Raw genomic sequence first — 12,483 nt, forward strand, 5'->3', positions numbered from 1 at the left:
GCTGTTAACTTTATGGGGATTCCCTTGTATATTATTTGTTGTTTTTCTCTTGCTGCTTTTAATATTTTTTCTTTGTATTCAATATTTGGTAGTTTGATTAATATGTGTCTTGGTGTGTTTCTCCTTGGATTCATCCTGTATGGGACTCTCTGCAGTTCCTGGACTTGACTATTTCCTTTCCCATATTAGGGAAGTTTTCATCTATAATCTCTTCAAATATTTCCTCAGTCCCTTTCTGTTTCTCTTCTTCTTCTGGAACCCATATAATTCAAATGTTGGTGCATTTAACGTTCTCCCAGAGGTCTCTAAGACTGTGCTCAATTGTTTTCATTCTTTATTCTGCTCTGTGGTCATTATTTCCACTATTTTATCTTCCAGGTCACTTATACATTCTTCTGCCTCAGTTATTCTGCTACTGATTCTTTCTAGAGCATTTAAAATTTCATTTATTGTGTTGTTCATCATGGTTTGTTTGCTCTTTAGTTCTTCTAGGTCCTTTTTAAACGTTTCTTGTATTTTCTCCATTCTATTTCCAAGATTGTGGATCATCTTTACTATCATTACTCTGAATTCTTTTTCAGGTAGACCTATTTCCTCTTCATTTGTTTGGTCTGGTGGGTTTTTACCTTGCTCCTTCCTCTGCTGTTAAGCTTCCTGGTGGAGGGGACTGGTGCCTGTGTTCTGGTGGACAAGTCTGGATCTTGTCTTTCTGGTGGGTAGGACCACATCCGGTGGTGTGTTTTGGGGTGTCTGTGACCTTATTATGATTTTAGGAAGCCTCTCTGCTAATGGGTGGGGTTGTGTTCCTGTCTTGCTTGTTGTTTGGCATAGGGTTTCCAACACAGTAGCGTGCTGGTCATTGAGTGGAGCTGGGTCTTAGTGTTGAGATGGAGATCTCTGGGAGAGCTTTCGCCATTTGATATTACATGGAGCCAGGATTCTCTGGTGGACCAATGTCCTGAACTCGGCTCTCCCACCTCAGAGGCTCAGGCCTGACACCCGGCCTGAGCACCAAGACCCTGTGAGCCACATGGCAGAATTTCTCTTTGACACCATCTTCAAATTTGTGTTGACTACAGAATAGACACAAGGGCCAAAAGAAATGGTGGCTTCATTGTTCACTCTCCTTGGCAGCCGTAGGCGAAGAGCAATTCAAATGACAGCAGATGTCTCATCCGAAACCAAGGAGGCCACAAGGAAATGGTCATCATTTTTCAAGTACTGTGGCTCATATACTCACTGCAATCTGAAAAATGAACTGCTGTTTCTTTCATGTTCTCTCATTTCCTTCCCCTAGAACCTCGACCCTGGAGGCTGTAACTGGAGGAGAGGAGGACTAGGATACGCTATCCAAACCTGAGCCCAGAGAAGCAGCAGCAGCAGCAGACTACTTTGATGCGGCCAGGCCCAGCCCCTTGGATGAAAACCATGAGGGCAATGGCAGCAGTCTTGAGCCCCCATAGCAGCAGGAGGAGCTGGCCCTCCCCGGCCGCTGAGGGGCCACAGATTGTAGCGAGAAAGCAGTGCCGCTCCTGTACCGCGTTCACCCAGTTTCAGCTGCAGGAGCTGGAGAACATTTTCCACCACACTCAATACCAGGACTATATATTTCTAATTCACTCTGTCATCTAACATGTTGAAACACAGTAGGCATATAGCATATAACTATTAACTGAATGAATTATAGTATCTTTGATTGCTTCTTTCTCAGACACTACTTGTTCATTCTATAATAATGAGCCATATTATTTCTCAGCCAATTTGTATGTTTATCTTTTCTCTCTTTCTCTAGACAGTAAGCTTTTGAGTTCCAATGCATATTCATTCGTTCATATATGCTTATTAAGCACCTACTCTGCCCCAGACAATTAACTAAACAATTAATAACAGGGGCAATAAATAGGGAATGAGACAGAAATGTATGTATTCTCATTCCACAACAGGACACAGGAAACAGAGAAATACACTACTGCCTGAAAAGTGCTTTGGGAATACAAGAAGGGATACCTATCTTGGATCAGATGGGTAGCAAAGACTTGCCATTGAAAGTGGCCTCCAAGCTGAGGCTTGGAGTAGATCTTAGCCTTACTATCCTTCTTTTACACACTAAAATCAAGACCACCTACTTTCTCATGTGTGGAACTCCCTTTCAGTTTTATCAGCATGGACTGTAGAGCACTTTTCCCTATACGGAGAAAGAGCTAGTAATAATAAGGTATCAGAGTGACTTTCACTTGGCTTGTAGCAAGTAAAACCCAGGACAAGTTCAAAGTTAAGACTATGTTATCTTTCTCCCCATTGGTCTCCTTCTTGAATATCCCACAGTGACTATGAAGTTTCAGCTCAAAGAACTTATTATTATTCTACACTGTGCACTGGAGTCTAGCTCCATAATATGAAAGCACATTTCAAGGGCCACAGAAGCACTGAAGTCTGTCACAGCCCATTCCTTCCTATATTTGTTAAGTTCTCTCACAGTACAGAAATACATCACAGGACATTCTTGCTCTTGCAGAAATAGGATAGGTTGAATAAATTCTGCATTTCCCATACTTTCACTTAGTCCTTTAAATTCATTCATTCATTAAATGAATAGAGAATCCCATGTTTACTTGTACTGACCAGTGTGGGAAGCATAAATTCCAGAGATAAAAGAATTTATCTCTGGATAAAAAGAAAAGAAAGCAGACAAACAAAAGATTTTAAAATGTTACATGAATTCTCAGTATTCTTCCCGATTCTGATATCTCTTCCGGGTGAGGTATTATTTCTCAGTGCAAAACAATTTGAATGAATGAATCAAGTTGGACAGTGAAGCTGAAGTTCAATTCTGCATAACAGTTGAGGGAAAAAATAAAAGTGCAGCATATTGATTGTACTGATGGTTTTGACAATACTGAACAGTCACCTCTTTTTACCATAAAGCTCATCATCTTCAGTTAGAAAGTTATTGTGCCTATCTTTTAAATGTATAGTCAATTCCGCTGTAACTCTTGTTTTGAAAATGCAAACTCCCAACAGGAAATAATTTGAGGGTGACACAAATTTCCTATTTGATTATGCATTATTTTGCTTGTGACAGACAATCGAGGAACACAGAAAACTGCACCCAACTGAATTGGTTATGTAGGAATCCACAAAATGCAAACAGACACACACACACACACACACACACACACACACACACACAATGCCCCTCAAACATCTACCAGCTACTGCAGTTCATCACATGTGTTAAGAAGCACATCCATCCACACCTGGTGTTAGAGCTTCCTAACAGGTTTCAGATAACCTTCCTTCTACCCCTTCACAATAACTCTCTATGTGCAACTCTTCTATAGCAAAACTTTAGGTCTCTTTCAAGGTAAAGTCCATATTTATTGTAGCATTCATGTATTTCTTTAACCATTTACATGTGTTAAACTATGCTACCATTTTTTAATAATAATTATTTTTTTAGTTCTTCTTATTTTGAATATCTATTTATTTTACTTATTTTCCTTTTTTTTGGCTGCATCGGGTCTTAATTGCGGTACATGGGGATCTTTGCCGAGGCATGCAAGATCTTTTTCATTACGGTGTGCGGTCTGCTAGGGTTTCTCTCTAGTTGCAGTGTGTGGACTTCTCTCCAGTGGTGGCGTGCGGGTTTCCCCTCTCTGGTTGTGGCGCCCAGGCTCCAGGGCATGTGGACTCTGTAGTTATGGCACGCAGGCTGTCTCTTGAGGCACTCGAGCTCAATTGTTGTGGCATGTAGGCTTAGTTGCCCCGGGGCATGTGGGATCTTAGTTCCCCCACCAGGGATCGAACCCACATCTCCTGCATTGGAAGGAGGATTCTTTACCACTGGACCACCAGGGAAGTCCTTATGCTACCATTTTTATTAGGTTACTGTCTCTGTATGTGTGTACGCCTAATTCCGATTTTGAGTGTTATGCCCCAATCCCACCTTTCCCATTAAGTGCTTGTGATTTTTAATTTCATGATTTTTGCATAGAGAGGTGAATTTTAGTAACATACATGTTATGTTGTAGCAGAACCAATTGTACAATTTCTTATTGCTCTTTGTGTGATTTTTATGAAGACCCTCTCCACGGTTTAAAAGTGCCTTATGATATTAAATGCAAATTTAACTTAAAATAATTTTATTCTAATAATTTTCTGTGATTATCCATTTGCAGGATTGGTAATAACTAGGGATATAAGAAATTATAATTTCTTTGATGGAAAAACAATCCAAAGAGAAAATTAGCTGTAGCAATCATTAACTAGTGCATTAAAAATAATAACCCGTAGTCTATTTCTCTGAAATTGAGAAAATCCTCCTCTATGACATAATAATATCTTTTAAAAGTTCATGAATTATTTTCTTGGAGGTGAACTCCAAAACTCTTTTTAAACTAAAACAGATTCCTCAGTATAACAGAGTGGAAAAAAAATCACAATTATGAAATTAAAGGAAAATTGTAACTATGGTGATTGCTCAAATATTACACTGAATATTGCAAAGATATACAAATAACTGCAGACACTGCAATGGATGAACAGTTCTTGTTTGGGCATTTTTGAAGCAGTCATCTTGCTAAAAGTGTGAAGACTGATCACTCATGACAAAAGGCTCTAGGTTGTTTCTGCTAATTAACTCTAAGAATAACTCAGAATTAAATAAACACTTTCAAGCTACTAGGCTGACAGAATATTTTACCAATATATACTAGAATAATGCAAATTGATCTATAGCCAATAGAAATATAGAAATAGTTAGCAAACCAATTAAGGATGGGTGTGGGGGGGAGGTGTCCCCATGACATTATGCTCTATTTTTCTAGAACATGGTCAATATTATGATCTTAGAAATAATAATCTTTAACAGAATTTTATGGTTTATGTTTTTTCTCGTGTCTATTTTCTATGAAGGATGTATCATGGGATTTTCATAATGCTTCAATGAAGGCCGGAAGTGTTTTCTGAAGTGTTCATAAACTCTGAATAAACTGTTTTTAATCGGGTTTGGATTTTTGCTTGCCTTTTTCTTTTTTGTTAAAGAAAAATAGAGACAATATAAAACAGCAGGTCTGCAACTTTCTCACTAAGGAAAAAAACCTGACAGAGCAAATCCAAACCAATTAAGCAGAACAGAAACCATTTTAAAGTGAATAAAAGCATAGCTGAACATCAAATATAGGTTTAATATTGATGTGAATAAATTATGTAGCTCTAATTGTGAAATTTACATAAGTATATCATGTCATTTCTAATATATTCATTATACTTTATTAAAAATATTGTTAAAAATTCATTTTGAGATGGCCCTGAATATGTGAACTGGTGGTATTTTATCACCACAGTTCTTTTTGTATAACCTAAAATTCTCAAGGATCCAAGAAATGCAAAAGATTTTAAATTATTAAGTTCAATATTTTTATTTATTGAAGATTCATAAATAATAGTCATATAAATGAGAAAATAAAAGTCTGTGACATATTGTATTAAGAACCTGGAACACTAGGGAAAAACTCTAGAATTTTGAAGATGTGCTAAATAATCTTTAATAAACAATATAGTCCTTCTCTCATAAATAGAGATGATAAAGCGAGAAACTATAAAATAAAATACTGAAAAATTTTGATTATCATAGAGATCACCATATTTTGTAGTGGGTAGACTAGATAATAAGGGCCAGTCCGATGTAGAATTATAATTAGCTTTCCTGAAACATGGCAATTTAGCAAAGAAGTTGAATAAGCTGGATCCAATCACTGGAATGATACGGCATCAAGATAAGGTCTCATGTGATGCTATACGATTCTGTAATAAAAGCAAAAACCCAACTAAGAAAACTTTGCTAAATTATTTTGCACCATCAAAAGAAATAAAATTGAGTGGCAGGATCCTTATCAGAGCCTAGGACTTCAGGGTGATTAATTTCACAATTTAGCTGGAGTTTATTTAGGTGTAGAAATAAAGGCAGAGCTGCAGGTAAGCTTTGCACATTCATGCTTCTAAATTCATTAATAATCATCTGGGTTTTCTTTTCTATTACTATAACAAAACCCATGGTAAAAGAAACTGCCACAAAGGAACTCCATTTACAGATATTGTCACTGTTTTACTAGATGAGAGTTTTGAAGTCTACCAACATAACTAAAAAATAAAATCTGTTCTTCCAGGGATTGCTCTATTTTTAACAAGTCTCTCCTCACACAGATGGCCCTAGACCTAAACTTAGAGATTCCATGAGCACTTCAAACTAATACAAGTAAAAATCAAAACCATACCTCTCCTTCCTCTATTAAAACAAAGTTTCCCCAAACCACATATCATTATTTAGCAGTACAGATTAGAAGAATGAATTCTGGTGGCTTTGGAGTCAAGATGACTGTCTGAGAATAAGTACCCTCTTAGTTAATAATTCAACCATGTAAAAGTCTCTTTTTAAAAATATCTGTAAATGAAACGATCTTAAAAATATATTAAAAAGTATAGTATGAGGCAAAAACATATTCCTTAAAACAGAAAAACACAATTTGTGAAAAATGCTTTCAACTTTTCACTGATAAATAATAAGAGCAAAAATACAGTTATCACTCAAACAGTCTTAAGAGATAGATAGGTATTTCTTATTATCTGCATTTTGCATCTACGGAATCTAAGCACACATTATCTGAGATGTGCTGGAACAGAAAATGCTCAGCACATGTGGAGCTTCCGAAACAGCTGCTTTTATGGACTGATTTATTTGAAAAATTTACAAATAGTAGTTCTAACTTCTGAAAATATTGTTTTCCAGAAATGATCTACAGATATCATCTCCTTTTTACGTTATCCATAAACAGTGAGGAAACTCAGCAATAAACTGAGGGCCATTATGTAGTACTAGATCATCCCTAAATGCTAAATGTCTTTCCTTCTCCCCAAGCGAAGATGATACAAGGTAGCTTTGTTTTTAATCCCTAAAATCCTCAAAAACTCCCATCAGTAATTTCAGTCTCCTCCTGCCCTGTCATGTAGTAAGAAAAACTGCACCTCTGGTGCATATCCAAGTTCACAGGCCAAGTTCAGCTTATTTTTCTCTTACAGGCCCTTGTGATAAGCAGTCCATTCTATAAACAGTCTTCTTCATCAAGGCTGGCCCCAACACATACAAATAAATAATGAAACATCCTAAGCTTCTAGAATGTAAAAGATTTATAAGCACGGCTGGCATGGATGACATGAAGAAGGGTTCAGGGGCCATTCGAACCATAAACTCAAGATGAAAAATCTGAATCATTTAGCAAAAAGAAGACTGTTATGTGAGTTTTCATTTTCTTTCTTTCCTCTTTTCCTTTTTATGTTTTAAGACAAAGTTTATTTAACACAACACATATGCATCCCCTTAGTTATCTGATATGGCTAGGGTTATAGATAAGCTTCTGACAGATGAAAGAGAAACGCTTTTAGAAACAAGCATTTTTATTCGAACTTTTTTTGCAGGAAACTTTCCAAAACCATATCACATACTTCCTTGTTTGTGTGGTATGTTGAAAATGTAATTAAACCTTTTTTGATTATTTAAAGCATCATCCCCCCGAGTACATTCTATGGAACACTAGCTCTAGAAGTACGATGTTAATGGTGTTTCAGGAAAAAAAAGTGTTCTGAGGTCAAATAAATTTAGGAGATTCTGATGTCAACTTGGATTTTCTTTAAACAATGAACATTCCCATTTGGCTGGCTAACTGGGTGGGAAACATAAACCCATATGTCAGAGTGTGTAGTGACCCCACAAGCACAAGAAAATGGAATGTCAGTCTTTCTCTTGTAATCTCATAGCACTGCTCCTTCACTCACTCCTTACCAGAGGTTGAAAGATTAGAAAGGGAGAGAGAAGGGTGCAGAAGGAGAAGACAAGCCAAAAGCCTCCACACCCATAATACCGATTGTCTGTTTTCTCTCCTACACATTTCTCTCCTGTCTTCCAGCTCTCTGTGGCCACAGATTTGGCAAATTGTTGCTGTTTCTGCTCTTCATTGGCATTTCTGCCACTTCCATTCTTTGTCTGGCAGGGCAGCTACCTTCAGCGATTTTTGTTTGTGTTACTGTTTGGACATGTAAAAATCACAGATAGGCTCACTGTTGTTCTACATGGACAGAGATGCCAGAAATATATGTAATGGGATAAATGGAGATACCAGATTACAGATTATTTTCAGTGGGAGGTCACTTATCTGTGTTTGTTGGCTCCCCCCCCACCATCACTAGTATTAGAGAAGGAATGAAAACAAAAAAAAGAGATACCCCAGGTGAACTTAGTCACATCTAAAAAAGGTATTTTGCTCTCTAAATGTGAGAAATGTGAGAAACAGACCACTTTTTCATAACTTTCAACAGTTAGTAGTGATCATTCACATCATTTACCATCAAGAGAGGATGTTAAGAGTCTCTCTCAATACTCTCATAATTATTTCAGATATTGGTATGATTTTAATTAATAAATAAAGTCAGAGTAGAAAACTCCACTTATTTCTTTATAGTAAAAAGGCAACAGTACATACACAGTACATACACAGCTAATCTCATTTGTTAAAATGTTACATATAGGTTTCTAGATGTTTATAAGGGTGATAGTTAATAAGAGAAAATTAAAATTCCTGAGACCTGACACTAAAGAAAACAAAACAAACAAACAAAACAAAAAAAGGGAAAAAAAAAAAAAGAAGGGAAAGATTCCTGAAGTGCTTGAATAGCATGGCATGCATGCCTCAGTGAACTTTTGAAAGGAGTTCAGGGAAATGAAATTTAAAGTGTTCATCAGCAAACTTAGCTCTAACATGGTTTTCTTTAATAAATAAAACTTACACTTAGTGCTTATATCTCAATTTTCATCTTCAATGTATTCTACAAACATTAAGTAATTTTTATAACACTCCTGAGAAGTAACAATGATATCTTGCATTTATATAGAGTCACTCATTTGAAAAATATAAAAGGACTTCACAAATATTAAACTTAAGCCATACTCAACTGATTTTAAAAAGAAGAGGAACAAAAACTTTAAAATAAAACTTATCAGGCCATTGGAAATAGACTTAGTATAACATTAGAATTTAGAATTCCTGATATCTAAATTTAGTTTTTGACACAAAAGCATTCCTTCATGGAGGTTGCTTAAATTCAAGAGTGCTTGAGAAACTGGTTCAAAAATGGATACAAAGGGGCTAACTGCAATTTAAAGCCAGCAGACTTCCATTTTTGCATCTTGCTTCTATCCATTTCCTGAAGAGTCAAATACGTCTATCTCCTCATTACCTGGCTTAATGAAAAGAAGCAATGGCACTGCTAATGCAAGACATAATATAAAAATCATTCATAATGGACTTCAAATGAATTTATTACTTTCCTTGCAGTAAATTTAAAACTGTATGTTTCAAAAGACAATACTAAAATTGTTTTACATTTAATGAATGGTGAAAGAGAACTCCTTGGTTTGTGGTAAAAAAATCTGTCCAGGGTGCTTTCTTCTTAAATCAATATTTAACAAAGAAATTTCTAAATTACTTTTGTCAGGTATTATTTGTTTAATATGTTAGTACTCAATTTTTATTTATCCAAAATAACTCTACAAACAAATATTTTAAAGCCCTTATAAAAAATACATATAACAACTGTTTTAATTACATAAATTGTTTTATTTAATTCTCGGAGAAAAAAATAAGTACTGCTAGCACTGTTTTATGGGCGAATTAACTGAAACACAGTTGCGTAACGTACTTAACTAGGATATTATATCTAGTGAATAGTACAGTCAGGATTCAAACCAGACAGTCTGTTTCTGAAGTCTGGACTCTTAAGCACTGTTTCAGAATAAGTCACTTACATGAAGCCAACTAGTGTAGGAAACTACAGAGACCAAGAGATGCCAGGCAGGTAGAACAATGGCTCATCCTGCACAGAGGAAAGAAAGACAGCCTGGATAAGCAGAAAGGATGTTCAACTGACTTACATTCAGAAGCCCAGTTTGGAGAATGGCTTGTATAGTTTACCAAACATGTGACCCAGTACACTACTGTCACCTTTTTGGATCCCATTGACCTTAACCGTACAACAGAGGTGGAGAGAAAGAAACCAAATCACAAAGTCTTGAAGGCCCCTACTAGTTTTTAACAATGTATGTTCTCTTCTGCCTCTAACATTTGTACTTGGAAAAATTTTGGTGAGGTAAAATAATAGCTATCCTACAAAGAATAATTAGCAATATATTCTAAATAATTAGTAATAATATGTAGATGTGTCCTTTACTTTTTTCATAGAAGTCCCGTGCACATATTCATACAAATATACACTATGTATAGTTTCTTCCTGTACTATTTATCATACTAATAACCCAAGCAGGTGTTTCCTAGGGTTAGGGGACATAATGATGAACAAGACAGTCCTTGCCCTCAAAGAGCTTACATTCTAGTTGGAGGGAACATATAAAGAAGTAAGCTAATTGCAGAGAAAGCAAGTCGGAAGTTGGTGATATTTTAGTGGGATTGGTCGGGAAAGGACTAGATGATGAGAATAAGGAAGCTTTCTGCCCTGAGAATATCCCCCAGGAGAGGGAACAGCTAATGCAGAAGGCTTGAACTGGGAAGCAGCCTGGATAGGCCAAGAGACATCGGGAGGCCAGAGTGACACAGGAAGAGGAGAATGGTACTGACCAGATTAGCCAGGACACAGTCAGGCAGAGGCCACTGAAAGATTACAGAAGCCTCGGAGGCCGTTGCTTGTTTTTGTTGTTATTTTTCAAGTGTAATTAAAAGTTACTAAAGGGCAATAAGCTACCTATTTTTTTTCTACTCACAGTGTGAATTAGTGTTTGAAGTACTCTTTCCTTAAGCCTTACTAACTTTCAAGAGGTTCCTGTGAATGATCGAATGCTATCTGCTAACCTAAATATACTTAGGTATTATATGAACAATCAAAGCAATTGGCTGATTCTCTTCCCCCTACCCAGCCTCGGTGGAATCTACAACCTTTGAGAATTTAATAAGTAATTCCTCCTTTTGGAACTGACTGACAATTTGGTTTTTATCAACATTCCCTTTTGTTATTTTATTCTTTTATTTTAAGTTCACACTTTTTCAGAACTACAGTGTGAAAACTGATGTTTCTAAATCGAATTTTACCAGTTTTAAGGGAGGACAGCAAAGTTTATTTGGGCTATATATTTGCTGTTGTTTTAAAATATCGTTCTTTATTTGGGTTTCTGTGGGATTATTGAATTTTAAGTCTAAATACAAATAGGATTTGAACTGTTCCTTCCTGTATGATACAAATACTATATTTTTCACTAAAGATAAACTCAAGCCAAGTTTAGAAAATTTTTAAATTAAATCATGAATGTTTTTTACATATATAATCTTATATTAATCCATTAAGACTCCATCACCCGTTCGGAGAGGCAGTGTGGTTCCTCTGGGCACTTCCCCCTCATCTCCTTCGGCTTCCTCAGCCTCCCTGGCCACCTTACCGCCCGCGGGGACCCCAGATCTCGGCGTATGCCCCACCCCTGACCCAGCTAGAGACGTGTCCACCCCGGCTCAGCGGCACCTCATGAGGGCCTTCAAGAGGTTACAGGAGTATCCTCCAGCCAGAGTCGGCGGGGCTTCGTCTGAGAACAACGTCATGGTTTGGAATGCCATCGTTTTTGAGCCTGAAGGGGGACCCTGTTACAATAGAATTCACTGAAGAATACCCGAATAAGCCACCTACGGTTAGATTTGTCTCTAAGATGTTTCATTCAAATGTCTATGCAGATGGTAGTATGTCTGGACATACTTCAGAACCGTTGGAGTCCAACCTATGATGTGTCTTCCATTTTAACATCCATACAGTCTCCATTGGATGAACCCAATCCCAATAGTCCAGCAAACAGCCAGCCTGCTCAGTTGCACCAGGAGAATAAGCAGGAGTATGAAAAACATGTTTCTGCGACAGTAGAACAGAGCTGGTGCGGCTGTTGACCCGGGTGTAGGAAGAGAAGAAGTTGGTCAGAAGAAAAATATATATTGATGTGTTCATCACCTTCCTATTCTTCAGTGTCATTACATTTGCTTTATTAAAAGCAAAATAGCTGTCGTGCTGTTTCCATCTTCCCTTACCAAGCTCTTCCTACCCCTTCTATCCCCTCCTTAAACATCAGAAAACACCCTCTATGAGATCAGAGGTACTGTACCTGGGTTACATGCAAAAATTACTAATGCTTAATTCCTTTTCTGTTGTATCTCATTTCCAGTTTTAGGGCAGTATTGTGTTACTGTACTTTACACTAAGGTTTTCAAATGAGTTGTTTTACAAGTGGCGCGTATGCATAGCTTGATGACCGGAATGTTTTTTTTTTTTTTTTTTGTGGTACGCGGGCCTCTCACTGTCGCGGCCTCTCCCGTTGCGGAGCACAGGCTCCGAGTGCACAGGCTCAGCGGCCATGGCTCACCAGCCTAGCCGCTCCGCGGCATGTGG

The 12,483-nt window shown here is 37.2% G+C and overlaps 1 protein-coding gene and 1 pseudogene across 1 annotated transcript in view; one reads left to right on the forward strand and one right to left on the reverse strand.

The window, feature by feature from the left end:
- Positions 1–11,987, forward strand: part of LOC102987199 (ubiquitin-conjugating enzyme E2 A-like) — a 138,743-nt pseudogene extending 126,756 nt beyond the window's left edge.
- The window catches only part of UNC5C (unc-5 netrin receptor C), a 416,430-nt gene that overhangs the window by 303,903 nt on the left and 100,044 nt on the right, over positions 1–12,483 (reverse strand). The gene's annotated exons all lie outside the window — the stretch shown is intronic.

This window comes from Physeter macrocephalus, chromosome 7 (assembly GCF_002837175.3).
Source record: "Physeter macrocephalus isolate SW-GA chromosome 7, ASM283717v5, whole genome shotgun sequence".
Lineage (NCBI taxonomy): Eukaryota > Metazoa > Chordata > Mammalia > Artiodactyla > Physeteridae > Physeter > Physeter macrocephalus.